Here is a 27,617-nt window from a genome sequence, read left to right on the forward strand (position 1 = left end):
TTCTGCTCTGCTTTCAGCAAGGAAGAACATATTTAAAGCTCTTGCTTGCTTGAAGCGGAGCATTTGCCGTGGCTACCGCTCCAGCCAAGCCACAGCAAAGAGCACTGTCCCGGGGCTTCAACCGACTTTATTAATAAAGTCGAGGGCTTCCATTTTAATCCTGATCAACAAAGATTAGTCACCCTGGACGTCGTGTCTTTATACACGCAAATCCCCCAGGAAGACGCCCTCGATGTCTTGGAATCATACTTGGAAAGCAGAGAACGCCCCCATCGTGTACCCACCAAACTCATTGTTGCCCTTACTTCATTAGCATTGAAAAGAAATTACTTTAAGTTTGAGTCTGACTTCTTCATACAGGTGAAAGGTACCGCCATGGGATGTCCCTTTGCACCGGAGATGGCGGTCCTCTATATGGCACGGTACGAAGAATGACAGATCTGCATGAATAACCCTTTCAGTCACTACTTGGCACAGTGGTATCGATACATAGATGATGTTTGGTGCATCTGGACAGGCACAGAAGAAGAGCTCATGAGATTTCACGTGTAGTTGAATGAACGTAATCCGGACATACAGTTCAGCCTAGCCCACAGCACCAACAGTCTCACATTCTTGGACGTGGTGGTCCGCCCCACTGAATCTGGATTGATTACGACATTATATACCAAACCTACAGATAAAAACACTGCTCTCAATTTCAGAAGTTACCACCCCAAAAGTCTCAAGGACAATTTGCCATATGGCCAATACTTGCGTGTTCAAAGGAACTGTACGCGAAAAGAAGACTATGAAATACATTCCCAAATCCTCACCACGAAACTAAAAGAGAAGGGTTACCCGTCAAAACTACTCAAGCATTCATGTAAACATGTGTGGTTCACACCACGTGAAGTACTGCTAGAGAAACAACCAAAAAAGCCAATGACTCGTCTTGTGTGCGTCTCCACGTATGGCCAGCACACTAATTCATTTAAGAAAATTGTACTCCAGAATTGGCATCTGATAAAGGACATTGATAAGGACCTCCAGATCCCTTTATTTGTATTAAAAAAGAATGCAAGCATTGGGCAGCGCATCATTAGGGCATCGGATGATCCCCCCAAAAAATCTGAATCGCTACGTTTCTTCCTAAATTTACCCGCCAATAGTGGGTCACCACAAATGTGGAAATTGTCAAGCCTGTAGCTCTACCATAGAAGGTACAGAATTTATCAACACTACTGCAAGGTGGAAACACAGTGATTTTTCCAACTGCAAGACCAAGAATGTGGTCTATGCCATCATCTGCCCGTGTTCCTTGACCTACATAGGAAAAACCACCCAGGAGATCAGACACCGAATAACGCAAAATCGATCTAGAATTAAGAACAAGGTTGCCTACGCACCGCTGGTAGCACATTTTGAAGCATTAAAACACTCAGAAAAGGACTTCAAATGGATGGTCCTAAGCGTGATCAAACCAAACCCAAGAGGAGGGGACCTAGAGAGGACATTACTTCAAAGAGAGGCGTACCTCATTGCGCGTTTCAATACGGCCATCAGTGGACTGAGTGAGATGTCTGAAGTTAATAGGCTGTGATTTGAATGTTCAATATCATCCCGAAAGCATTGCCCAGTTTAATGTTCCTTTTAACTAAATTCAAATCCAGACTTTATTTGATTCAACAAACACACAACTACATTAACCAGAATGCTTAGCCCGGATCATGTGATCTCCCCAGTTGCTTGCAATTGACAAGTGAAGGCTTGATTGAGCTGGATCTTGCTTCGCATTTTTGAGATGCCACACGAATGAGATCGGTGAGGAAGAAGTACTGACATCCGCGATAACATTTCAGGCAAGTTTCACCCACACGCGAACATCTGCTTTACTAAACCAAGCGCCGCACGTTGTTCAAACAATTGTCCTAACTAAATAGGAGCTGAGTCCCAAGCACGTAAACGCCAGCGCCTCCTCCCCTAAAAACAATTATAAGTTCTCGAACACGCCAGGGTGAGTTCAACCCCCTTTTTCCACTTTTCGAAAAATGTTTAGATAGTAAATGACTGCGAAGCTTTAATATTGGAGCTCAAAATGTATTTCCTCTCTTTACTTGTAATGATATACAGCGTGTGACTTGGCTTAAATCGGCTAAAAATACAAAGCCGGAACAACGCGTCTATCGCAGATAGCAGGAGATCATTGAAATAGTTGGCCTGTGGATGATTTAAGGCAAGTGTCAGTTTGAATTATTTGAAGGCATGCTTCTTTATGGCACGCTTTTTTGAAATAATGTGATACATTTCTTTTAATACAAAGTTCTCTCGTGGCCTTGATCGTCAGAGTGCACCTAAAGTATAGCTTTTTTTCAATTACTCGTTTCAGAAAAGCACATTGAACAGTGTAGCACACTCCGCCACTGAATGCCAAACAGCCTATGCACTTACCTCTTCCCCTTGAAAGGCAAGCACAGACTCAAGAGTCAAACGATTAGAAGTAGGAAAATATAAGTCAAAAATCAATACTTACGTCCTTATACTATTCATTTACGTTGTAGAGCAAGACCAAGTCCTGAGGAGAAACCTCAAAGGATAGTAGGGTTCCGAAACGCGTCGACCATAGACAGCTAGTCGCAACCATCACGATTTCACTGAATGACACAGTGCACAAACAAGGCATTCTACCTGTTGTAACTTTATTGTGGACTAGCTGGTTTTAGCAGGTTGCAGTAATGTAAATCACAAACAAGTCTGCGCTGCTATTGTTTCCTTTTTAACTCAAGGACTGGTCATTTTTGTTGTCAATTATTTGGTGTCACGTGTTTGTTGCCAACTATAATGCATTTAATTTTTGATGAAGTGTTAAATGTTTACATGTATGTCGCTTTTCTATGACATGAATTCAATGTCTTTTATGTATGTTATATAAACTAATGTTCAAAAGAAAAAGGTGAAATACAAACACCAAACCCACTTTATGTGTCAAAAGGGGTTTGACTTAAATAGACTTATTTAAATAAAACATCCAAACAATCTCTTGGTACTAATTTAATTGGTGGCATAGCTTGAGCGTGAATATAGGCCCAACTCCCTATTTGTAAAAAACTGTCCCGTGGGTGGGCACCCCTGGACATAGCAGGGACTGGCCCTGGGGTGTGGCTATCCCAGAGCTATTAACAGCTCCAGGAGTGAGGCCACATGAGGGAGGCAATATGGCCTCCCTCCTTTCTTGTTGATGTTGGCCCTGGGGAGGAGGTGGTCCCGGGGCCAGCTGGGGTCCCTAAGGCCCTGGATATTTGTTCTGCAGTTCCTAATGGGTATAACATTTGTAGAGAGGATTGAGGGAATGGCAGAGGAGGTGGCTTAGCTATGATCTATAAGGAACATTTTACCCATGACACTGTACCTATAGTAGGCTTGGAAGGAACAGAGGGTATGGGCTTCTGCCTTACCCTATACCCAAATCAATCGATAGGTGGAGCCTAATCTATAGACCCCCTGGTCCAACTGGACCTTTTCTCACCTCCATGTGCAATGCTCTTGCTCCCTTAGCTCTTACATACTCCCACTTCATCCTTCTTGGGGATTTTAACCTGCACATGGAGCTAGATGACGAAAAAGAAAAAAACCTCATTGCAAGAGAGTATCTCAGCTATGGATTTGACCCACATAGTATTCATGCCCACACATCTGGCTGGACATACTCTTGATCAGATTTTCTCTAAATCACCTCTAAAAGTAGATGTCCCGATCCCCTTAGTCTGGTCAGATCACTACATGATTAGGTTCAGATGGGCTAGGGTGAGGAGATCTACAGCCCAAAAAGGCTACTTATCCAGAACGATAAGAGCCTTTTTATAAAGTCCATAGGGTGCTGGAAGAGAAAAAGACCTTACAGGTTGTGTGGACCTGGATGTTGGTCTTTTCAGACAACTGAATTGAGTCCACTACTCGAGCTCTAGCCCCAGAAAGGATACAAAGTCACGTCGCACTAAGCCTTCCAACCCATGGTATACTAACTCTCTTAAAGAGATGAAATTAGAGGGCAAGCACCTAGAGAGACAATGGAGGCTGGCACACTGTTCCATCGCAAAAAGAACATGGTACTGTGCATCCCTAAGAAAATATCACAAAGAAATTAAGATAGCAAAAAAACTGTAATTTGAGGCCAGAATTGAAATAGCTGGAAAGCAATCAAAAGAGGTCTTCAAAATAGTGAAGTCACTTACCTCCCCAGAAGTCTGAACTGACCAACTGCAACCTATCACAAAATGGTGTGAACAACTGGCCCACTACTTTCAGGACAAAATCTAGAATATTCAGGCTAGTCTCCTCTCCCCTGGTTGGAGTGAGGAGAGTCCTGGCATAAGCGGGGGGAGGAAAATTCCGGAGTTAGTCAGCAAGACACCCATACCCACGACAATACCACTTTCTCAGAGAAATTTGCTCCGATCTCCCTTGAAGAATCACTATATCCTATAGGAAGTCTGAAATCAGGCTCACCATCTGATCCTTGCCCGACTAACCTTCTTTCACGGGGTGCAGAGGCCATTAACCCTATTGCAAATCATCTTCTCAATACTTCACTCTCGTCGGCTACTGTTCCCAAAGCATGGAAGCAGGCTAAAATTGTGCCACTGCTAAAAAAAAACTCAAGCTGATCCCACGGCTAATTATAGACCCATCTCTCTACTTCTGGCCCTCTCTAAAGTTCTTGAAAAACAAAAAGAAACACGTTAATAGGCAGCTATCTCTTAACTTGGAAAGCAATGAACTGCTGCACACCGGCCAATCGAAGGGGCATATTAACAAGGGCTTTATCTCCGCTTTTTTGGCTTTAAAAGCCAAAGAAGTGGAGATAAAAATATCACCCTGTCAACAACAGGGTGCTAACATGCAAAATCGCATGTTAGCACCCTTTTTCACCACGCTTCCCTTTGCATCTCTAATGAGATGCAAAGTGGGCGTTCCAGAGCAAAATAATAGGATAAATGTCTCTAAGCGTCATTTCTCCTATCATCATGCTTCACGCTAACCCTGTTAGAGACTAATAAAGCAGCACTAACCACGGTTAATGCTGCTTTTTTACGTCTGCTAATTTTCAGACTTAGCCATGTAATCCAATGGGAGGTGGATTACATGGCTAAATCCACCATGGGCTATCAACAAGGATAACCCTATCCTTGTAGTTTTATCGCTGCATTACCAGTGATAACCTCCCAAAATGCTGCTATCGCTGGATTTTTTATCGCCTAGGCGGTTAGCGTTGTTAATAACGCGATAACCAGGTGATATTATCCAGCGATAGCGGGCGTTAAAAAAATTAACGCTAAGCGCTCCTTAGCGTTAATTTTCCCTGTTCCTTGTTCATATGCCCCTAAGTTCCGTCCCAGTTGTAGTACTGAAACGGCGCTGATGGAGGAGGAAGATTTCATCAGATGTAGCCTCAATGCGGGAGGCAAGGTGTTGTTGGTTATGCTGGATCTGTCAGCAGCATTTGATACGATGCCTCAACACACCATCAGAGAGTATCTCTGCCCCGAATAAATCTGTGGGTGGAAGACAGGCAGGTCCACATACAGTACAAAATATATCCTAGCTTCACAGCGATGCTACAATGTATAAGTACAAAATGTCCGGTTAGGTGGTCAGGTATAGCAATTGTGTTAGAAAGCGTCCTGTAGAATTCTCCAAGTTTTCAAGTACTTTCTGGAAAGCGCAAGAGGAAAAAACGGGAAGCTCTAAAGAAAGGGTGGAATTGAAAAGTACAGAAACTGCAAAGTTCCCACTTTGAGCATTACAGTAAGCAAGGACAGCAAATGGCAGCGTCCTGTGAATTTACAACTGCTGCAGATTTACACGATCAGGGGATAGAACATTAAAGAAGAGGAAGTGTTAAGTAAACGAAAACCACAGGCCATAAATCCTCCCAGGGGAAGCTTCAGCGAGCAGCACTGGCAATAACCATGTTAGACGGCAGCCATTAAAGGTGGGGACGGCTGAAGAAGTTTAACTGTACCAGGATAAAACAAAGGCCTGTCATTTGTGTGCAGAAATGCTTTCCCATCGTTACACTTTACGTGCATTTTCGAATATGTAAATTTGTATTTCCATTCATTTTTTTAACTGGGAACCGAATATCGATTTATAATTGTGTGTGTGACTATGATATCAGTCGTTTGAAATGTAGCTCAAAGTAGAAAAGTGAAAACTGGAAGAACAACAGAAAAGGAGTACAGGGGTCTTGAGCTTTAGACGTGTACCATACCTTTAGTCAGGAACAAAAGAGGCGCTCTAGGTCCGCCCCCTTCAGCCATTATTTGCTTGGTCTGCTCTCTTTAGCTTCTGTCTGTTTCAAATTCGCAAGTATAGTAGCTTAGCTCAATGGAGTATTTCTTCTTACTCGCCTCCGGCCTCTTCATTGGTGCATTTTGTGCACTAGTTCGCCTGTAGAGTGCTTCCATTTTGATGTTAAGGCAGGGAAGTGATCTTGTACTCTACCGGAAGCTGACCGTAATTATTCATGCAGACAATGTTAGTAGCCCCAACCACCAGAAGCCTGGGGCCTAGTCACGGCTTTAAGAAACTAGTCCTGGCTTGTTGTAAGAGTAATGTTGCTTGTTGTATTACATATCTGGATGCAGTGACCGAAGCAGCAAAATACCAGTCAGGCGGCACACGATGCTAAGCGCAGATTTTTAGCTTAGGTGTTTTAAGCCAAACCCCCTAAATACATTGGCCACGCCCCTTTGAGAGACCCCCTCAGTTTTTTCATCCCACTTAAAGCCCTGGGCCCGGTTACAGATAGAGCACACTTTTTAGGTCTCGCCTGACCCAGCGCATGCGCTGGTCTGGCGAGACTTATTGAGAGGGCTCCAAAAAGTGCTACCAGGCCAGCCTAGAGCTACAGTGCATGTGCGCGGGCGCGCGCGCCGCGCTTTACCGCGATTTACTTTCACTTTCGCCGCTTTGATGTTTGATCGCGATCCCGATCACTTTCGCGGCCGCAGGGCCGCTTGGCATAGCCAATAGGTCTCGCTTTTGGGACCTTATAAGAATTTAGTTATGCAACTGTTGCATGGCTAAACACATAAGGTCCCAAAGGCGAGACCTGTTGGCTATGCTTTTTTTCCTTTTCGCGCCACGGTGCACCTATAAGCAGGTGCGTTGGGTGGAGACAGGGAAAGTGGGCTCCATTATGTTGAATGTGCTGCCCTTTGAGCAGCTGTGAATGTTCTCTGCCCTAGGGCAGCACATTCAAGAGAAATACAGAACAGCTGTTTAAAAGCTGCTCCTTGTTTCTTTGTACACTGCACTTTTAAGAGGGATTAGAGATCCCCCTGCAGACAGGTGCAGTGAGTGACTACACCCGCCAGCAAGGGGATGTCTGGGGAGTCTATAGAATCCCATTTCATCCCTCCAGAGGGCTACCTTTAGGAGGTACACAGAAAGTGTGCCACTTTTTTGTGGCACACTTTCAGTGCGCCTCCTAAAGGCATGTTTGCCTCTGCACCCACATCAGTAATATGGCTCAGGCTCAGAAGCAAAGAGATTCCTCATTTACATGGGGTCACGCCACCATGCAAATGAGGGAACACCTTCTAATGATATCGGTGGCGCTAAATGTATGCCAGCACTATCTGTACTACAGGAAGGGCTGCACAAGCATTTGCGGCCCCTTCTGTAATGTCAGAGTGCCCAAAGGGTGCACAAAACAGGCGCAAATGCCCGTTGTGCCCCCAGGGCACTTATTTAATAAGGCCCCCAGGTCTTACTCGGGTGCTTCTCTGACTCCAAAGGACTTGTTTGTACTCCCAACAGTTTGCCATCTTTGTTAGGGGAAGAATACAATTTCTAGAGTACCAGCACTCTTTTAACTCCCCCTCAAGAGCACAGCAAAGGTGATTTGCTCCGACTCACCAAATGACAAAGTGCAGACATGGCACATGATCATATTTAATCCTGCGTCTCGCCTGCTTATTGCGCCCATGTCACTGCCCTTGGTATGACGGAGCCGTGCTTCTGCAAAATTATGCACTAGAAAACAGCGGTCCTGAACCAGACATCAGAGGACCCTGTTGGTCTGCAATAAATACTTAGGGGGTCTGCAACTGTTTTGAAAAGTTAAATATTATTGGCAGATTATATGAAGGAATTTGAAATTGGAGGTAAAATAAGTTGTTTTCCATATCTTGATCCATGGAAGTAGTGCATGTAAAGCAATTGGAATATAGTATGGACGAGTGGTGGCCTCATTTGAAGTACTGGTATGCGCTGACAAAAAGAGATCATGCATTGGGATCAAAAAAGGACAGTGATCATCTAGAGTTTCATTTTCCTGTGAATTTAATATTTCATAATTTGGGTATTTTTTTAATGGAAGTGCTGTGTTTTTGTGTGTTGTTTTGAGGTTCAAGTAGTATAAATTGCTTAGGCGAGAGTCCCTGGCTTACAGCTGTGATTCATTGGGTGTTCACAGAAGTCAAAGGGTTGAGATTGGCTTCTCTAAAAGACACAGGTTCGGGTCATCCCACTTCGGCCTGGATCATGAAATGCATGGAATGCAAGCAATTATGAATTAATAGCCTTCGAATGGGGAATAAGCGTGCTGACTTGGTTTTATCCTGTGGAATGCCTCAAAATTTTCCCTGTTCCACAGGATCTACACTCACCTCTACCACATTTGAGCAGATGGTGAATGTGAGTGGACAGGTGAGGGGGGAGGGGTTGTTGGTAGGGTAGATGAAGGAAAGATATAAAGGTGACACCGCCCCCTTTTTTATTTTTTTGCAGAGTTTTATATAGCGCGAACTTGACCCGAATCTGATCAGGTATCAGAGCGCTTTGCATAATTCATTTTTTGTTAGGCACGGGGAGATTAAGTGACTTGCCCAGAATCACAGGATGTTCAGCGTCATTGCCAAGACTTGAACCCAGCTCCCCAGGTCCGAGGTCGAGCGCCCTAGCCCTTAGGCCAACTCCTCTCCCCTTCTTCATAGAGTCTTCATAGAGTCAGGGGCAGGTTGTGGTTCGCTCAGGTTCTGCCCCCCCCCCATTATGGATATACTGTTGATGCTCGCTGCTACTGCTGCTGCTTATCATCCCACAGGGGTTCCTGCTACTATGCCCACGTGGCTTTGGTTTGGCACATGACACTGCTCCAGAGACTGCTCATCTGGCAGGCATAAGTGACAGGGGAGTGAGGTACAGGGGCATGGGCAAGCAATTGGGCATTGCTGAAGAATTGGGATTGCACTTGTGCACAGAGAAGGAACAATATCGACGAGAAGCATGGCCAATGGGCAAGAGCGACATTTCAAAACGAGGAGGCATTTTCAAGGAGATCGAATCAATGCACAGGAAAGGAGGAGGGAAGCACAAAAAACAGGTGCAATGGGAAAGTGAGTCCCACCCTTGCAGAAGCAGAGATGTTTACACAAGGAAAGGGAGCCACTCAGAATGAAAGGGAACCATACAAAGTAAGACAAACCCATAAACAAGTAGGAAGATATTTGTAGGGAAGCATTGAGACTTTACTCAAGGGGGATATTGTGCACACATGGTGGTAACCGTGCATAAGGAGGGGAAGATGCTTGTAGCAGAAGATCCAGTTTTAAGAGTGGGTATGGCATTGCACAAAGAGAGGAACGTGCTAGAGAGAGGGACTCTGCACGATGAAGTGTGGGCAATCATGAGCAGACAGTACCAAGGAAAAATAAGTGGTCTAGGCACAATGAAGGGGCATGCATTAGGGGAGACTAAAGCCATGCACAAGGTAGTAGTCCATGCACATGAAGTTGGGACCAATTTGAATCAAGCAAAAGACATGCAATCACAGGGAAAGTGGTGTGGAGTTTACAACTGGAATTATGCACAGTGGAAGAGTGTACACAAGGTAAGAGCACTGTGTGAAAGAAAAGGTCTCAGGCACAAAACATGAAGAAAACTGGGATCATATTCAAGGAAGGTAGGTTGAAAATAAGTTTATTTAGGCAATTGTCCATAACACATTCTAAAAACACCTTTTACCAATAAAATCAGTAAAATCTTACTACCCGACACCCCCTTACCACTATAATTCATCATCATGATTCAGTTTAATAGACTGTAAAAAACAAGCAATTCCAACTGCAACATCTAAATAGCACAGAAACCACTATTATCCTGGACCCTGGCCTGGTATGGATGGGATGAGTAGATTGGATTACATCCCACCCTCACCCTTAATATTTATTTTCGCAACCCTGGATCTGGTAACTTTAACAAGTAGGGAAAGACAGTATCCTGGCCCAGATCAGAAATTGATGAACTGATCAATGGTTTCTTGCTCAGGTAGAATAGGGCATTAGATTCAGACACAAAAACAACAGACTCTTTCAATGCATGCTTGCCTGGGAAGGGGGACCAGATGTAATTGTACCATTATCTATATGGAGGTTCCTAAGAACAATGAATCTAGTTCTTAGATCCTTTCCCCACATTCTTTCACTACCTTAATTCTCTTCCCAAAACAATTTGGAGACTTTGGACACCTCATCGTCTTCTGAGAGTGTATTAAAATATCTTAGGGCCCGAGTAAAGGCCATTAGATTCCAGAAAACCAACTTACACTCTCTCCTTACAGCCTTCCTTTATTGAAAACCAAGTAATGGAATTTTTTTGTCCAGTGATTCCCTGGGATCTATATGAGCCAGAAGTACCCCTATTAAGGTCTGTCAAATAACATATTTAAGGAGGGGTCAATATATGTGCCTAGTTAGGCTGCTGCACTAATACCACTAAAACTCAGAACATCTGTCTAAAGACACTGTTGCACCAGCATATGCCTGCTCTGTTGTGTCACTGTTGTAATAGCGTTAGTCATTTTCTGTGATGAAACTGCTTTAACCCTTCTTCTCTGTATTCACTGCTGCAACAGCATATTCCCGATCTCTAGTATCATTCCTACAACGGCATATACCTCCTATTTAGTGTCACTGTTGTAACAGAAAAATCCCCACTTGCTTATTGTTTCTGCAAGGAAGGTTGAGTGGGAAGGCTGGTACGGTGGAGTATTAAGAGTCTACATATATGGGGAAGAGATGCATGTGCATGAAAGAAGAGCCAGGGAACTGCAACAATGATCAAGAAAGGAGGCATCAAGAACGCAAGGTAGCTATGGGAAAGGAAAGTGAATGCAAGCTCAAATACACAGACTGTAGTAGTGCTCATTTTGAACTTTGCAAGTTATAAACTACTAGTCTGGAACACTGTGGGTGGCCAACTTTGGCAAGGAGAGACTCACAGAGGTCAAAGAGGGTTGGTTGAACAGTTAGCCCACAGTCAAACCAGTATCCAGTCCAGTTCAAGACTCTATGGGCAAACCGCCATAGACTTTAATTGAGTGGTCCTTATTAACCCTGGGCGTAGTGGACGTAGTGGGGCAACGTGGAGCATCACGTAGTGTGGCCAAATCTACGCACACTCGCGCACTCCGCGTAGCCCCACTACGCGCCGCCCGCCTCCAGCCCACCCTCATTTTAAAATAACTTAAAGTGTTTAAAAGTAAGAAAATGTCTTACCTTAAGTGCGGCGTCCCAGGGCTCCCTCTTCCTGCTTCAGCGGCAACTTCTTCCTCACAAATGAGCATGCGCGGGCGCCCGCGCATTCGCATTTGCGAGGACTCGGAGTCCCAGAAATACCAGCCCAGGAGGAGGAGGAGTCTCTCCCGCGCCAAGCGCTGAAAGTGCAGGTGACCTCCAGCGCCACGGGATGTGCATGGGCCGCGCCCAGGTGAAGCCCGTCCGTGCCCGTCAGCAGCCGGAGGAGGATGGGCCCCCCTCGTGGTCTCTCGGTCCTCAGATCCTCCTTCCCTCAGTAGAGGGGCCAGCAGGAATATAGCAATCAGCAGTTCTGCTAGAAAAGTGCATCAGTACATGGACTGTGCCTCAAGAGCAGGTAGGTAGCAGCTCCTTTTCTCCTGAACCTTGGCTGACTGATTTACAACATTTTTAACTGGATACAAGGTATAACAGTGCCATTGTTGTTTGTCCTGGGTTTTGTGTTTTGGGTCACTGCTATGGTCACAGCCAGAAGTACGTTTTGTTGAGTTTAGTCTCTAATAGTCATCGGGAAAGAATTGTACTGTCATGGGAAAAAGCAAGGTGGTTGCGTCGACCTCCAAGGCCCCCTCAGGCACTGGAATCACCATGGACTCCTTCTTGCAAAGGGCATCCGGGGTCCTGGACAAAGAGATAGAGTTACTGACTCAACGCTTTTCTCGCTCTCCTGTTAATCGCCTTTTCCCTAGCCCCTTCAGAACACTACCATCACTGCTTCCTGAACTTGTACCAGGCTTATCGTCCCCGTTGATTTTGCATGATGTGGTTAGTGCATTGGGCTTACCTGCAGCTTCGGTCTGTGCTACTCTGGGTGAATCTTAGTTTCTTCATGTGCAGGGCAAAGGCAGCACTGCCAAGTCACCAGCCACTCATCTCCCAACTTTAACCGGGGGAATTAGAAAGCAGCCGGCGCCAAAAGAAAGCACTCTTTGACCTGGGGTAAAGCTAAGCGCCCGAGAGCTGATGGAATCTTTTTTTGGTTCTCTACTGGCCACAATGGATCTTAGACTAGACCCACTTATGCAATGTCTAACATCCTTAGAAACTGAATTTCTCAACCTAAACCAGCGTATTTCAAAGGGGGAAAAGGTACCCCATGCTGAATCTGCTGCACCAATTTGTACTGCCAGTACTGAGGCTCTTACTCTTGCTGACCAATGTTAAAGGAGAAAGGAGCGGTCACCACCAAAACCCACGCTGGAAAATGCAGCTCACCTTTCATGGTTCTCAAGGCTCCCACAGAACTCAGCATCCCTATTAGCTGGGTCCGAATGGGGGGGGGGGTCCTCTTCAGAACATCCTAGCACGAGAGATCGCCATGGGTCTGTCAGGAATGCTGGGGGGGAAATATTCAAAGAAAGGGAGGAGACTCTAATCCAGGTGGGGTCGAGCTTTGCAACACAGAAGTCAGTTACTTTACATCTTCCACCTGAATCAACACCGTACATAGTGGTTTTGGTGAACATTCCCATGCTTTTACCGGGTGTCTCAGAAGACTTTACTCAGTTGAAGAATAAAGTCTTGCCCTGGTTGACCCACAGCACAACATTTGGCTTCAGGGTGGAAAGATACATAAATATGGTGGGTAGAGTTGACTGGGTAGAGAGGTCTAAAAAGAAATGCGAAGGAGACTCTGTCATCATTCATTTTAACAGACCACATGTTGCAGAAAGGATCCTCTCTTCTACCACCTTAAGTACCCCCTCAGGAGTTTGTTTGACTATTGTGGCCCTCCCCCTGGGATTGTTCTATAGACCATTGTCTACTGGATGGAGGACTACGAGATACCCTCAACAGCTCTAGCACGGATGGCAGTCGGCCACTTCTCACATACTCCTTGTGAGAAGTTGGCCTGGTATATGATGTCCACTAATTAAACTGGGCACCTTGCACCAATCCAAATCACCCTTATGGTGATTCAAGAGGTCAAAGATAACCTTAGAAAGCTATCCAAGTGGTAGCTGTACAGAGCAGCCTTCAGGCTTAGTCTTGAAGGAATGTTAAGCAGCTTGTTTTACCAGATTGCAATCTTATTGTATTGGCTAAATAAAAGGAGAACCACACAATAGTTATAAGAATATATATTAATTATTATAACACACCTTAAATACCTCACAGTATTTGCTACACGCAGATAAACACAAAGCACACAATACTGCAGCACAGAAACACTCATAAGTAGCACTAATATACAGTGGGCTCCAGGGGGAGGTCAAACCATATACTAAAATAGTGGTATAAGAACCACAACTCGAGTCAAGACAGTGTCTAGAGGATGTAGAATTGTTGGGACCCCAAGGAACCACCCAAGGTGAGTAAGGAGGGACCCCACGGAGGGCGGATGCAGTGTGTGAACACGACCGCGTGCTAAGTACAATTCAATGGGAGAGTCACGGTTGCAGTTTTACAGTTTAAGGACCCTTCCCAGTGGATTACGAGGAAACCCTTTGGAACATAGAAGGTTGGAGAGCCACCCTACCCATGGATACCAAAGTACCAGAGTTGCCTATCCCAGGGAAGCCCGATGCAGAGGTCTGAAATGGCGTTGGAAACTGCTGTCGTTATCAATGGGAGTCTTCAAAGAAATGCCACTGCTGGAAAGAAGAAAAGTGTTCTGTGGAACCCACAGGTGGATTCTTGATGGAAAGAACCGGAAAGCAGAAGGGACAGAGTCTGGGTCACTCAGGAGTGACCAGGGGCTCGGTAGACGAATGCCCACCGAAGTTGGGTACTTCAGGTGTGAAGAAGGAGACCATGACTCTGCAGCCACGGGGACCAGGAGATGTTGAGGACAACCAGGAGCTGGATACATGCTGTTCCCCAAAAGATGTTGAGTGCTGGGGGGTCGGTGTCCGTCAGGAGCACCAACAAGCCTTGGCAGCGGCAACCCACGAAGAAGGTCGAGGAAGGTCACGGTCTGGCTCAGTAAGGACCAGGAGACAAACCACAGCAAGGGGAGTCAGGGCAGGCCTGGAGCAACCAGGGGAGCCCAAAAAATCAGTGTTGTCCCTCAAACGGACCCACAGGCTGAAGGCACAGAAGTTACATGGGGACATCTAGCAGTTTCACAAAACAACTGCTTGCAAGGCACAGAATGTGAGGAGGCCAAACTCCTTTCTACGAAATGTGCGCAGTGGTTGCGGCTATCGATAGCCCAATGCACTTCATTGGGGAACACCAACAAGCATATGCACTTGCAAATGTACGCGGTGCACAGGGGTTTGGGTTATACGGTCCCCATGAGGGATAATGTCCTCAAATTCGGTTAGAGGGCAGCTCAACCTCAAGGAACATAGGAACCCACCTCCTGTGTTGCTGGACCCTTCAGAGTCCGCAGAAGCTAAGGATCAGCAGACTGGTCAAAGGTGTTTGATACCAAACACGACATGGTTTGTTGCAACTGTTTACGAGATGGCATTTTATGCGAGCATATAATGCACCTCTACCTATATGTCTGGCTGCATCACTGACAACCCAGGAGAATGGTCTTCGAAGGCTGCAGGGGTGCTGTGCTCATGCAGGGGCACCCGCTCACCTAAAACCCAGCACCCTGCCTTCAGGATTGTCAAGGCCTGCTATAGGGGTGACTTATAGGTTTTAAGTGTAGTGACCTATAGATATGGTAAACCTATATCTAAAGTGAGTGGTGCGTGCACCATCTTACACAGGCTGCAATGGCAGGCCTGTAGTTTCATTTTGCATGGCCTCTCATGGGTGGCATAATACATGCTTCAGGCCATGGGAGGCCTCTGGGGTACCTATGCCCTGGGTATTTTGTGTACCATGTACTAGGGACTGACAAGGGTACCCCAGTATCCAATTTGGTGTGTACCTAAGTACATTACACAACCAATTTAGGGAGAAAGCAGATAGTCTGGGGTCCTGATTAGCAGGATCCCAGTCAGACTAGTCAAAACATCAAAACACCAGGCAAAAAGTGGGGGTAACCATGGAGTCAGATCCTACCTTCCTACACTCACCTTTAACAGCTTTGCTCCCCTGGGTTCCCTGGATAATTGTGATTGACTGTCAGAGGGCAGCCCCTGTGGAGTTACCAATATCTATAAACCCAAGTGACTGTGTCCCATTAGGCTGTCATTCCTTGGTTGGGAAGAACTATAAATTTATCTCATGGAACATAGCTGGTTTTGCAAATAAGATTTCAGATCCCGTTTGGATATTGTTTTTATAAAAGTTTGATGTAATTATTTTCCAGGAAACGTGGGCCATGAGACTTTTTTGTCATGGAGGGATATCAGTCTTTTTTTGTTCCTGCTATCCCTTCGAGGTCATGAACACTGAAGGTGGGTTTCGTGGTGTATGTCTCCTTAACAGTACAATGTAGAATTGTGATGCCCACAGCTAACTCTGGTCTGCAAGCTTTGTAAGCTAGCAGTGGGCCATGTATGTTGGTGCATTTTAGTTATTATAACGCTACTTCCTCTCTCCCAGATGTTTGCAATATATCTCTATTGTTTTTTTTAAAGAAAGCAGAACATATTAGACTATAACAACTGAATGATTGCAGGAGATTTTAATGTTCATCTGTGCAGGGACCCAAGGGGGACAGGTTTTAGAGATCTGGGTTGCCCACGTTTGATGGGAATTAATTTTAAGCATACCACTCAGGATGACTCTATCAACGCCCTAGTGAACGAATTTGATTTATCTTCGGCCATGTGCAAAATGGACACTGGCAGGGAGGCCATCAACCCCTCTTTTTCAGGGAGGGGCTGTGACTCGTTTATCGATTTTATCCTTGTTTCAACCCCTCTTTTTTTTGTGATCTCTGACTTTTTTATTGTGGCAAGTATATACAGCGATCATAATCCATGTTTTGTCAAAATCAATCGGCCCCTACTTGCATCTATTAAGGGGGTAGGGAATACTGAAAGTTACAGATTGGGGTAGAAGGCTGAAATGGGCACAGATATTGCCACATTCTTTTCACGTGTCATTATCTGCCTTGTGTCAGAATGCGTCAGTTATCTGTACTACCCAGCAGGCAGAGCAAGGTGACATCATGGAAGCCTTTAAGGTCATCTCTAGTACCATAATAGATCTTCTCAAGGCCGCAGCTGGGCGACCTTGTGACATGGCCCCCAAATGGTTTGAGTCTAGGAAGTTGAAGGAGGCATTAGGCCATAGACTGAGGGATCCCACCTTAATGAAGACCTGTCATAGCTTTTATAAAGCTGAACCAGCAAGACACAAGGCTGTGCTGAAGAATGAGGCATGAAGTGAGCTTATGGAGGTGAGTACTTTAAAGAGAAGCTCCAAATAGTCCCCTCTTCGCAGTAGATGCAGAGGATGAATGGGTACACCATTTCGAGGAAATGTTCCAGTGCCCTTCTGGCGAGCCAGCAGCCATTGAAGCAGGTGAAGGGAAATCCGCCCTGGTATTTTCAGCTGAAGAAGTTAGAAAGGGCATTGTGCGGCTATCCAGAAATAAGGCACCAGGACCAGATGGGATTCCCCCGATCTTTACCTTTCTAACTTGAACTTGTGGGTGCCGGCTCACACATCAATTAATAACGCTGCTGTGAGAGCCGGCCCCCCTGGTTCCTGGGCCATATCTACCATTGTCCCAGTTTTTAAAAAGGAAAACAGAGACAGTACCCATTAGTGCAGGCCGATTCCCTGCTGGATTAGGTGGTTAAGGTGGTCTGACTCATTTTATTACATAGGTTGACCTGCTGGGCAGATGATAATAATACTTCCTGTCTGTGGGACCAGAGCGAAATGGCACTCACGCAATCAAATATCAAAGGACTGTCCTTGTTGCAGGGCCCCGCTAGAAAGTGTTGCCCATGTTCTGTTTGCTTGCACGGCTTATAACATCCCGAAGGCCAAGTGGCTAAAACCTCTGTGCCAGCAACTGGGAACAAGGGACTATCGGGTTGCCATGCGCATCCTCAGGACCGATCCCAGACCCTTCTTTCCGTATTGTGTGGCAAAGTTTCTAAGTCACACATGGTTCATCAGACAGACGTTTTGGATAGGAATAGCACAGCACTCTGCCGAAACATGTTGACACTCAATCACTGTAGGGTTCTACAGCTGATGATTTTAGTCCTAAAATCATACGTTATGCAAATGCACATTTTCCTTTTATTTTTAATCTTAGGTGCTGCTACCCTAAGGAGGGCTGGATCATTTTTACAATGTTTGTGGTTGGTCGCAACCTGTTACCCGATTCCATCTAAGATGAATTGTCATGTTGTTCCCCCCTCCCTATTTTTATTGTATCATTTGCATGTTTTTATTGATATGATGTGTACTAACTTCTTAAATGGCTGAACCCGTTAACTACATTTCACACTGAGGACGCAGCAGAGCACCTGGATGGACCACATGTTATATCACCTTTTAACGTATTGCCACATGATAAGTTTAGATTGTATCCATTTTATAAAATGCCTTTTATCGCTTTTATGACACTGGATATTGAAATAAAGCTTCATGATGATGATGATGAAAATAACATCTTAGCAGATACCCAGTATGGTTTTCGTCCAGGACGGTCGACTGTGGACCAATGTTTAAATCTGTTTTTGATTCTTAACAAGTATATAGTTGCCCGCTCTGTTACTATCTATTTTGCCTTTATGGATTTGTCATATGCGTTTGACTGCGTCAATAGAACTAAGCTCTTGCAGACTATGTTGTTCATTGGGGTGGATAGAGATATCTTCCTTTTCCTGTGGACCTCCATGGAGACACAAAGGCTGAAGTTCGATATACACAAGATTTTAAGGTTACCCACCAGTTTTCAATACAGAGAGGAGTCAGGCAGGCGTGTATCTTTGCCCCTTTCTTGTTTAATTTATACATAAACAACTTGAAGAAAGTTCTAGTGGAGTCCAAGGTGGACTATCCCCAAGTGGGCCGGCGAGGTCTGTCAGTATTCCTGTATGCAGATGATGCAGTCCTCATGGCTAGAACCGTGAGGGGGCTGCAAAATCTGCTCAACTCCTTTGCCCTCTTAATGGAGGAACAAGATCTGCTGACAAATAATTTTAAATTGTATTGATGCAGGTGGGACCGTGTTTAAGAAAATCTTATCCTTTCTGGGTTGGATCTGTCCCTATCCCTCGGACAGATGTTTTTTCCTATCTGGGAGTTCTGTTAGATGACAACATGAATTGGGCACCCGTGAAAAATAGAAAGAAAGGGAAACTAATATGTGCTAATGCTGATATTTTTAACTTTGCCTCGAGATTAGGAAAGAGGCCAATTGGGGCACTTTTGCAGATATATAGGGCCAAGTATATTGCAAAGGTGTCCTATGGCAATGAAAGTAGTCAAAAATAGCTTTCTGAGATGGCTTTTTAAGCGTACCCCAGGGGACTTCAACCATAGCGGTACACAAAGAGGTGGGTGTGGCTTATCTTTCAGACTTATTGGCCTTTCGCCCCTTTCCCTGTGGATTAACAATTGGCTCAGCCGAAGGGCTATATGGCCCTTGATCATGCTCACCATATCCCTTAGCTTAACCATATAAAGGAATGTTTTTCTGACCTAGGAAGAGACAATTTGTTTTCTAATCTTGAATTCGCGAACAGGAAGGATCTGAGATGGGTAAAGGAGTCCTTTTTTAGACAGCGGACTGAGATCGGCAGCTGAAGATGCCTAGCATATGCAGATTTGTTATCCTGAAAACTGTGCAAGGTACAGAACCATATCTTTTAAGGCTGTTAAGTGGTTATGATCGATTTTTATTGACTAGGTTCTGGTTTGATCTTTTTTATATTATTCTAGCGCACCGGCATGGGTGTAATAGGGGTCAGAGCTTAATGCCCTGTGGCTGCGATGGAAACTGTCCACAGGACATGCTCCATTTCGCAATGTTCTGTGGCTGTTACAAGCTACCCCGGACGATTTATATCATCCCCATTCTGAAAAAGTATAAGTTTAGGCAGGTACACCCAGCTCTTATTTCCTGCAAATGTATTCTGGAAAAATTGCTTTTTACAATCCGCTGTGAGTAACAGAGGTATATTAAGGCTGATAGCGATGTGATTCTGGAAGTATTGTTTTCCTGTACTTAGTTTTATGTATTTATCTTTTATCCCCTTATTAAACATATATTATACATATACGTTAAAATAGTATATTTTATTTTTGTATACAGTATCCGATGCCATCTGATAGAGATTTTAACTAGGGGTGGGCGGAATTTGCGGAATTAACCTTCGCAAATTATCGCGAGAATGTTTAAAATTATCGCAAACAAGCAGAAATATCGCAAAGATGCGGAAGTTTTTTTCCGGCATGTTCGCGAGATTTTCTGCATGGTTGCGGGTCGCCAACTTACCCATGTGGTTGCTTGCGGGCGCGGCCATCTTGTTTTGAGTTGTTCTCGCGGTGCATGATCGCGAGAAGAAAGACGTGATCGCGCGACGCATGACGTCACTGCGGGCGCGAACTGTCGCGAGACAGCGCAAATGGCTAAAAACAATACAACATCTCATGGAGAACGCGACCGGATCAAGAAAACTTGTCGGCAAACGCAGGGATTCAGGTAAGGCGATCGCGCGCGCGCGAGAATGTATCATTTTACAGCGCGAGCAAGAAACAAATTATCGCCAAGCTGCGGAAACCGGAATTTTTGACATTTTCGCGCTCTCCGCGGAACGCAAAAATGTCAAATTATCGCAATTTCCGCGAACGGAACGAAATTTTTGCCCAGGCCTAATTTTAACTACAGGTTTTTCTGTCACATATATTGTGAATTTAACTTTTATGTTTTTTTTTGCAAAAGCAGAATAAAGTGATTTGATGATGATGATTAAATATTATCAGATTAATACAGTGTTTATAGATTTTTAAAAAAAAAGCAAAATGTACATTTGAAAACTTTGAAACATTCTGTAAATGTGAAGGAATCTGAAATTGGAGGCTAAAAATGTAGTGAGTATTCTCAGATTGATTTGTGGGAGCTGGGCAAGTACATCAAACAGAATGTAGTATGGACAATGAGTGGCTTCATTGAATTTAGAAAATCTCCAACCTTCCTATTAAAATGAAAGTGATTTTTTTAAATTTTTGCTTGTGAATTAAATAAAATATTTCATCATTTGTGTTTTTGTTTAATGAATGCTGGTTTCTGTATCTTTTGTGTATTGTTTTGCAGTTCAGATGATCGAAAGTGCTTAGGTCTCTGGCATCCAGTAATCACTCAGTGGGCGCCCCCTCGATTCCAATACTGATTCAATGGGGGTCCCCGGGTTCCAGTAGTGATTAAGTGGGTGTGTCCAAAGAACTGAAAAGGTTAAGAACCACTTGAGTAGAGTGTTATACAGTGTAGTGCCATAGAGTGGAGTAGACTGTCATAGAGTGCTGTGTTGTCGAGTGGAGAGTCGTATAGTACAGCGGAAGAGAGTGTCATAGAGTGTAGTGTTGTAGAGTGGAGTATCGTACAGTGGCATGTCATACAGTGGAGTGTTATGGAGTGTTGTGAAGTGGAGTAGAATGGTGTATAGTAGGGGGAATAGAGTTGAGTAGAGTTTTCTAGAGTGGAGTGGCGTACAGTAAAATGGCAGGTTGCAAAGTACAATGAGCCTCATACAGTGGAATGGCGGGTCACAGAGTGTCATAGAGTGGGGTAGAGTGGAGAGGCATGCAGTGGAGTATAGTCTTCTAGAGTGAAGCATCAGCATATTCAGCCAACACCTCCATTGAACACAGCTTTCGGACATTCACAACTGGGAGTTTGAAAAGGCCCACCTCTTGCTGGTGGCCAACGCACTGCAGCCTGCCCTCTATGTCGCTTGCTGCCCCTGCTCCCTTCCTGCTTGCCCTCCCTTCTCCATCTATTTGTCACTTCCCCTCTGTTTTGCCCTCCATGATTATCTTCCTAAACCTGACCCTTCTTCCACCGACTCCTGCCCCGGAGTAGAGTGTTACAGAGTGTATTAAAGTGTTGTACAGTGGAGTGGTGTTGAGTAGAGTAGAGTGAGGTACAGTATGGTAGCTTGGAGTGGGATAGACTCTCAGAGAGTTGTGTCGCATAAAGTAGCATACAGTGGAGGGGCATATAGTGCAGTACTGGAGTAGAGTTGAATAGTGTGTCAGGGTGGAGTGGTGTAGAGGGAGTTGCATAGAGTTTCCTGGAGTGGAGTAGAGTGCCGTAAAGTGCTAAAGTAAAGTAAATTAGAGGGCTGTACAAAGCACTGAGGGGAGTACATTGTTGTTCAGTGTATAGCTTTACAGTGGAGTACAGTGTGGTACAGTGGAAGAGCATAAACTGTTGCTGAGTGGAATATAGTGTTGTTGAGAGGAGCATAGTTTAGTGAGGTAGAGTGGCGTAGAATGGAGTAGTGCACAGTGGAGTGGAGTACAGTGGAGTGGAGTGGCATACAGTGAAATAGCATACAATGAAATAGCATACAGTGGAGTGGGGTAGAGTGTAGATATGTACAGTTGAATAGTGTAGATTAAAGTCTTGTAGAGTGTAGTGGGGTACAGTGGAGTGGCATTGACTGAAGTGCTGAAGAGTGTAATGACATACAGTGGAATAATGTACAGCATAGTAGCATACACTGAAAAGCGTACAGTGGAGTAGCGTAGTCAATGGAATAGAACTCCCCCTCTATGTCAACTCCATCTACTATGAGATGGCATTCGACAGAGTGGACAGACAGAGCCTTTGCAAACTCCTTCACAACTACGGTGTGCCAAATAAACGTGTAAGAATCATCAAGAACTCTTTCAAGGGGATGACCTGCCAGATAGTCCATGAAGGACAACTCACTGAAGCCTTCTGAGTGAGGACGGGAGTTCGCCAGGCTTGTTTGCTCTCACCTTTTTTCTTCCAATTGGCCATAGACTGGATCATGAAGGAATCCACAGCAAGGTGAGAAATGGGATCCAGTCAACACCTTGGACGTAGCTCGATAACCTGGCCCTGCCCTCCCATGCCCATCTGCGGATGCAAAAGAAGACTGACAGGTGGCAGGCACATCTGAGCAACTTAGCCTCAACATTTAAAGGGGAAAAATCAATATCCTGAAGGCTAATATGGCCAGCACAACTACTGTCACTCTTTCAGGTGATGCACTGGAATAGAGTGAGGCCTTCATCTACTTGGACAGTGTCATAGACAAGCAGGGTGGCACAGACGCTGATGTCAAGTCAAGAACCAGAAAAGCAAGAGCTGCCTTCATTTATCTCAAAAAGATCTGGAGCTCCAAGGACCTAACACTGCAAACCAAGAGCAGGCTTTTTAACACCAACGTAAAATCGGTCCTTCTGGGACTGAAACTTGAAGGGCAACAATGACCAGCACCAACAATGTCCCAATCTTCATCAACACCTGCCTGAGGAAAATCCTCCAAATCCACTGGCTAAACACCATCAGCAACAACGACCTATGTCAGCAGACTTTCCAAACACCTGCTCATGAAGAAATCATGAAAACGCTTGGGCTGAATAAGTCACACCAACCGCAACCCCGCATCAAACATCACCAGGTAAGTCCTGACCTGGAACCCTCAAGGGAAAAGGAAAAGAGGAAGGCCATGAAACACCTGGCATTGACGCCTTGGGGCTGACTGCAAGAAGATGGGTTACACCTGGAGTCAGATTGAAAGAAAAGCCCAGGACAGAGGTGGCTGGAGAGTCCTGGGTGATGGCCTCTACCCAAAGAGTTTTAGTAGGAGTAAGTAAGGAATACCATAGAGTGAAGTGGTGTAGAGTGGAGTGGGGTAGATTTAGAATAGTGTAGAGTGGAGTGGCATAGAGTGCAGTGGGGTATAATGGAGTAGTGTACTGTAGAATAGCATACAGTGTGGTGGAGTAGAGAGGAATGACATACAGTGGAGTAGCATAGAGTGGAGTGGAGTATACTGGAGTAGCGTATAGTGGAATAGCATACATTGGAGTGGGTACAGTGAAGTGTTGTAGAGTGAAGTGGCATAGAGTCGAATACCATAGAGTTAAGTGGCATAGAGTGTAGTGGCGTACAAAGGAATAGTGTATAGTGGAGTGGCATAGAGAGGAGTGGTGTGCAGTAGAGTGATGTAGAATGGAGTGGAGTACAGTGGAGTAGTGTTGAGGGGAACAGCGAATAGTGGAGTGCTGTAGAGTGGATTGGCATAGAGTGGAGTGGCGTGCAGTAGAATACCATACAGTAGAGTTGTGAAGAGTAGAATGGTATAGAGTGTAGTATGGTAGAGTGTAGTAGAGTACAGTGGAGTAGCATAGAGTGCGGTGACATAGAATGTAGCAGCATACAGAGGAGTAATGTGCAGTGTGGTGGCAATCAGTAAAATATCATACGGTGAAGTGGCAGAGAGTGGAGTAGCATAGTGTGGAATTGCATATAGTGGTGTGGCATACCGTGGAGTGGCGTGGAGTGGCATACCGTGGAATAGCATAAAGTGTAGGCATAGACTGGAGTGGCATAGAGCACAAATGTGTAGATTAGAGTGACAGAGTGGAGTGGTGAAGAGAGAGGTGTGGGTGAGTAGAGTAGCATAGAGTAGAGTTATGTATAGTGAAGTGGCATGCCATGAATAAAATGTATTTGAGTGGCAAACAGTGGAGTGACATTGAGCGGACTGGCAAACAGTGGAATAGCATACACTTGAGTGTTGTATAGTGGAGTTGAGTACAGTAGAATAGTTTAGAGTGGATTGCCATACAGTGGAGTGGTAAGCAGTGGAGTGGTATTGACTGCAGTGTTGTGCAGTTGAGCAGCATACAGTGGAATAGTGTAGATTTGAGTGGAGTACAGTAGAGTAGTGTAGAGAAGAGTGGCTTATAGTGCAGTGAGGTACAGTGTAGTGGCATAGAGTTTAATAGCATAGACTGGAGTGGCATACAGTGGAGTGGGGTACATTGTAGTGGACTGCAGAGAGGAGTGTTGCTGAGTGGAGTGGGGTAGACCATAGTGAAGTAGACAGTAGTGGCTTACAGTGTAATAGGGTACTGCATATTGGCGTACAGTGGAGTGTTGTAGAGTGGAGTGGGGTACAGGGGAATAGCGGAGAGTATAGCGACACAGAATGGAGTGACGTTGAGTGGAGTGGCATACAGTGCTGTTGAATACAGTGGAGTGGAATATTGTTAAGTGTTACTGGTGTACAGTGTGTTGATGTAGAGTGGAGTGGCATAATGTGGAATTGTGTACAGTACTGTAGGGTAGAGTGTCATACAGTGGAAAAGCATAGAGTGTAGAAGGGAAGAGTGGATTGGTGTAGAGTCGTGTAGAGTCTAGTGGCGTAGAATGGATTGATATACAGTGTAATAGTGTATAGTAGATTGTTGTACAGTGGTGTGGTGTATAGTGGAGTGGATGAAAGTGGAGTGGCATACAGTGGAATATTGTACAGTCCAGTATTGCACACTGAAGTGGTGTACAGTGGAGTGGTATAGAGTAGAATAGCATGGAATGTAGTATCTTAGAATGGAGATGCGTTCAGTGGAATAGCGTACAGATGAGTAGCAAAAATTGGAGGTGAGTACAGTGGACTGGGTTATACTATTACTGGAGTGCCACAAAATGGACAGTGTACAGTGTAATAGCGTACAGTGTAGTGGTGTAAAGTGGAGTGTTGTAGAATGGATTGGGGTCAAGAGGAGTGGTGCACAGTGAATTATGATATAGAGTGGAGTGGCGCAGAGTGTAATAGTGTAGAGTGGTGTAGAGTGCCGTTGCATAGAATGGTTTGTAGTAATTGAAATAGACATAGCGTGAAAGTGTGTTAATGGATGTAGGTGTAATGTCGCAGAAATTACATTATTATCTGTAAATGGTAATTTTTTGATAGTATGTGTGAATAGTGTAAAACTTATAGGTTTTCAAATACTTAAATACTTAGGTCCAGATGTTCAATCATTTTTTGCGATTGCAAACGGGAAATCAGCCCGTATTGCGACTGCAAAATAGCTCTGCCCTATTTACATACCCTATTTTGTGAGTTGGTAATAGGGTTTGTAACCCACAATTAGGATGGGGAGTACCAAGGGGCATCCCTTCCTAATAGCAACTTGCACTTCAATGTGAGATTGTTTTGCGACCGCAATTACGGCTGAAAAACACTCGCAGTTTACCACCCATTTCAAATGGGTGGTAAGCCACTCGCAAACAGGAAGGGGTCCCTTGGAGACCCCTTCCCCTTTGTGACTGGCATTGAAAATATTTTTTAAGAGCAGTCTGTGGTCCCACGGACCACTGCCTGCTCTTAAAAAATGAAATAGTAATGTTTCATTTTTCTTTTTAAATGCATTCCATTTTCCATTAAGGAAAACAGGCAGCATTTGAACAAAAAAACTGCTTTATTTTAAAAGCAGTCACAGACATGGTGGTCTGCTTTCCCCAGCAGGCCACCATCCCTGGGAGTGCTGGCCATTCCTAATAGTATCGCAAATTGCACCTGCCTCAGAAATGTTAATGAGGCAGGCAATTTGCGATCCCATTTTTAAGAATCTTTTTGGGTAATACAGTAATTTGTAGGTATTGTTGCAGTACTGCATTGATTTTATTGTGGAGAAGTGTGGCTCAATGGTTAGAGTGGCAGACCCTGATGCAGAGGTCTGGCCCGGGACCAGGGTTCAATTCCCTGCCTCGGTGGGTCTTGGGCTCAAAATTCCATGGACCTGACAATTCTCGCCTCGGTGCCTATTCCAATCATTGAGTCCCACTCTGCAACTCTGGGCAATAGCTTGATTAATCTCCACAACAGCCCCCACAACGCTAAGGATGCCTGGCCTCCACCTTGGGGGTGCCCAGGAGTGGACACCTCACAGGGAAAGCCATGATGGGTTCCACAGTGGTATTCGCCTTGAGACCCTTGCGGGTGAGTAGTGCGCTATACAAGTATTAATTTACATTTATTGTGAAGATTTAAATACGTTAAAAATAGAAAATACACTAAATTACACTATGTTTGTAATATATAGGGTAGTACAGTTTATTTTTTTAACATTTTTTTTAATGTATTGTAGATACTGCAGTACTCTGTAAATTAAAAAATATATATTTAGAAAATACTAAATATATCTAATACTTACCTATATCTAAGTATGAAACACAGAACAGATTCAAAGTGTACCTAAAAACAACATGGCTGCCTTTAACTTTTGTAAAGGCAGTCATTAGCCAACCACATAATGCCTTTCCTTCACTATGTACCACAGTACTTCAATTAAACACCGCAAAATGTTGGGAAAATACAGCTTCAACAGATATCACTATGTTTAAATGCCTTAAGCTTACCCTACTTACCTGGGCTACTCAAAAGGATCATCTGCCTACCATACTGTGTAATCCTGCCAAAGTTCACGTAAAGTAGTTTTCACGCTACAGGAGATACAAAAGTCCATGGAAAATGCACTGGGGGAAAAACATGTTCTGGGACCCCCTCTTTTATCTATGCATGCTCTTGACCAATCACTGTGAAACTTTCCATCCGCAGCCAGTTCTACTCACACATATTTACAAATGTGTACCAAATGAGGAAAAACCGTTACCTTGGCCCCCAGCTCCAGCAAGTATTATGAACCCAACATTTGTGTGGAGGATGGCCATATACTGCGCAACATACATTTAAAAATGTGCCTTGCTCATTGCACTTCTATGACACTTAACCAAACACAAACAAATGTTATTGCGAAATTAAAAATGACAGAAAGAATTTGAAAACATTAAACTTTGCATTGCAGACGCTTGACAGATACAATTAATTAACCACACATGTCAAAATGAATGCACAGTTGATGCCATAGTGTTAAGCCTAGGGACTACTCCAGAACATGAACATATTGTTGTGTAAGTAAGGCAGAGAGTGAATGAACTAGAAAATACCTTGCTCATTCACAGGACGATCTGACCATGTCTCGGGCCTTCAAACATGTCCATCTGTTTCTGTACCGAATGGAATTTCCAGCATCACTATCACCAAGTCCTTCTCATCATTTTGGGAACACCAATATTAAGCTGCCCATTCAGGTCTTTTACTAGGTTTGCAACTTCGAGAACACAGATTTCGGGGAGTGGCCTAGAGAGAACGGAGGTAGCCATAGAGCTCC

The sequence above is a fragment of the Triturus cristatus genome, chromosome 8 (assembly GCF_964204655.1).
Source record: "Triturus cristatus chromosome 8, aTriCri1.1, whole genome shotgun sequence".
NCBI lineage: Eukaryota > Metazoa > Chordata > Amphibia > Caudata > Salamandridae > Triturus > Triturus cristatus.